The sequence below is a fragment of the Rhipicephalus microplus genome, chromosome 8 (genome assembly GCF_043290135.1).
Source record: "Rhipicephalus microplus isolate Deutch F79 chromosome 8, USDA_Rmic, whole genome shotgun sequence".
Lineage (NCBI taxonomy): Eukaryota > Metazoa > Arthropoda > Arachnida > Ixodida > Ixodidae > Rhipicephalus > Rhipicephalus microplus.
Window position 1 is genome coordinate 76,571,780 of NC_134707.1, and position 3,287 is coordinate 76,575,066.

The 3,287-nt window shown below is 48.1% G+C and overlaps 1 pseudogene; it reads left to right on the forward strand.

The window, feature by feature from the left end:
- Positions 1 to 676: 676 nt before the first annotated feature.
- Positions 677 to 2,184, forward strand: LOC119185346 (chromobox protein homolog 3 pseudogene; annotated as a pseudogene).
- Positions 2,185 to 3,287: the final 1,103 nt, after the last annotated feature.

The following is a 3,287-nucleotide window of genomic DNA, read 5'->3' on the forward strand; positions in this document are numbered from 1 at the left end:
ATGTACAGTGTTGCTTCCGTAGTTGTAAGCTTTGGCGTGTATTCGTGCAGTGCCATTGTTGTTTACTGCTGCCAGTGAAATATTAGTGCCCCCCAGCTGAATGAAGGCAGCGGACGATTAATACAAACGAAAATGCTTCGTCGGGCCACCATTCCTCGGCGGTCCCGCCTAGGAAACCTCTTTATTCGAACGTTTGAATTCCCTTCGCTGCTTTTTCTCGTGTTTCCGTTTACTTCTTCCTTCTTTTTGCGCGGTTATTTGAATCCTCGCCGCCCGGGACCGTCCGTCTCCGCGACGCGCCTTCTACATTGTTTTTCATTAGCATTTTTTGTCCTCCTCCCTTTTGTCCGATCAAAGCCGCAAAGCCGTAGAGCGGTAAAAGGTCGCATGTCAACAACCTTGAAAGATGTAGGAATGTGGCGGCTCCTATTGCCCATCTTTTGAAGCAATTGACGCTGCCCGGTGCGGCGCGTTCGATTCTAACGTGACGTTGAAACCTTGCACTGACGTCACGAAAACGTTCTAGGTGCAGGTTTTTTTCCACGATGTTTCGTTATTCGAAAGCAGAGTAGCGTCATAAAATAATCAAATCGAACGCGCCGGCTACCAGTTGCGAAACGGGATTGGCTCGCGCCTGCTGGTAGGTCGGAGCACGGTGTAAGAGTAGTTGGTTGGAGCAATAGTAAGCGCCGCTGCATTCCATCGTTCAGTTGCCCGTAGGCCTAGCCAGAGCCGTTACGTTGTTACCGGCGTCTCTGTGACTTGCGCGTTTCGCCATAACGCGCTTCTTTCTTTCTTTTGTTCGACGAGTTTTCAACGGTCGCAAGCTATCCTTCGTTTCTCGGACGCATTCGGTGTGCATGGCGCGCGGATTGGATTATTAGCGCCTACCTGAATCCGTCGTCTTCACAGCGACGTTTTGACTCGCGCTTGGCGCGCAACGCTACACACTCAACCGGGCGTCCCCCACCACCCAATGGAACAAACCGGCAAGAGGACCGACAAGAAGAGAACGCACAAAGACGGCACCCCGGGGGAACCTGAGGAGTTCATCGTTGAAAAGATACTCGACCGGCGCGTGAGGCAGGGCAAAGTCGAATACCTGCTAAAGTGGAAGGGATACAGTGACAACGAGAACACTTGGGAACCTCAGGAGAACCTCGACTGCCCGGGTCTCATATCGCAGTTCGAAGAGAAGCGCAAGCAAAAGGCCGAGTCACAGTCGACCAAGATGAAAGACGACGCCGACGCCCCGAGCCGCAAGAAGAAAAAACAGGATGGCGACGCCAAGCCACGTGGGTTCGACCGCGGCTTGGACCCGGACCGAATCATTGGAGCCACCAAATCGTCCGGTGAACTGATGTTCGTGATCAAGTGGAAGGATTGTGACGAGGCTGACATAGTGCCTGCTCGAGTCGCAAACATTCGCTGCCCGCAGGTGGTGATTCGTTTCTATGAAGAGCGTCTCGCTTGGGACCCTTGCGGCGGGCGAGACGAAGGCACCTCCGAGAAGGCGGCCAAGGCTTAGCAAGCTCGAATGGAGGGGAAAAACAAAATGCCCGCCGTTGACCATCCACCGGCTGCAAATTAGCTCGTCCAGCGTTTCGCTTTTGTTCGAAATGGGTGGACTGGGCTAACTATTCCAAAACCACTGCGTAGCTCCTGTTTTTCTTTGTGTTCTCCTTGTGGTATTTTTTTTCTTTTTGCTTCGAGTTCTTTTCAGCCATCTGTTCCTCTGTTTGTGAGTTCTTCAATGCAGTTTTTATCCGGACTCCCTGCATCGGACACTGTGCGGTGACAAAACCAACTGACTTTGTTTTTTTTTTGTTTTTTTACGGTGCCGTAAACGTCCAAGCTAGGACTTTTTTCCGTGCCTACGTATTGGCTTTATGAAAATATGTAACCTCATTGGCGCGGGAACTTCACAGCGCCCGCAAGGCTTGTTGGCCGACGTTCACAAAGTTGAAAAACAAAATCCATAGCTTTCAGGCAACGAAATGTGATCCACCGTTTGAGATGTTTGTCTTGACTAGGTTGCGGCCTGTTAGCGTATAATCCCACTTTTCTTTCTTTTTTCATTATCTTTTTTCTCGCTACTCGTTCACATATCTGGTTTCAATCGTTCGTTGTGTTGTTGTTTGCTATTGTACAAAACAGGAGCTCTCATTAAAGAAGTTTTTTGAACCCTTGACAAATTTATTTGGCGGGAAACATCATTCCTTTGCCTATCGTGGTCTTTTTTTTTTTTTTAACGGGTCAGTGCTGCTGTCAGCCGTGTGCTGTATTTGCAGAACTGTTGGGACGGTTGCATATCGCTTTTGGGCCGCTGTTTGACATAACGGTGCGCCTCAATTGGCACGGCATGTCGTATCGTAGGTCACTGTTTTTAAGCAACTCTCGGCTGTGTCATGCACTATCTATGCCTTTCAGAAGTAGAGGTTTTCAATTTATAAACATATTTCACTGTGCCCCGTGCACACTTGAAACAGTGATATGAAGAATGCCTGCAGATTCTTGATGCAGTGCTCTCTTTGGCACTATGCCGTAAATTTTGGATCCCGGTTCGCCACTATAAAGCAAAAAAAAAAAGGTTGCACAGTTGTAATGAATATGTCAGCCAGCTTTGTTGTGTCTAGCTTCTGAGGAAGTGTCGTGTTTCTTTTGTAAATTCAGCAATAAATTCGCGATTTCGGAACAGTGCAGTCTTGTGTAAGTAGGAATCTTGCACGACAGAGTGCAAGATTCCTACCTAGACAATAGTGCACTGCTATACTACTGTAAGCCAGGGGAAGATATGCAGTTTGTCCAATAATGCCATGCAGAATAGCTAAGAATCTGTCCCAGATTATGAACACTGAAGTGATATCGTATAACTAAGGCTGGGTTTCAAGTGCAACTGTATTTGCAGTTTGTCACGTTATGTCACACAGCACAGGCAGGACTTGCTGTTGCGGTATATAAACACGGAAGTGGCATCTTGTTTGTCAAGTACGACTACTTCTCCATGGCTTCACTGCGGGCATTGTAGCTGCATGCAATCTCAGCCACACTTTATGTTCTCGATTGTCTCAGCTTGCACGGGGGAGCGTGTTTTCACGCCCAATGGGTGTTTTTTTTTTTTTTGTCGGGATTTATGCACTTGTAATCAACCAGACATTGTGCTTACTCTGACGTAAACCATTTCACAGCATATCGGGGGCAAGGTGGACTGGTAAAGGCATTACAATCTGCACATTTCGAATGGAAAAGGTTCGTTTCAACTCCATTTGAGGGCTGTAGGCCAGCTC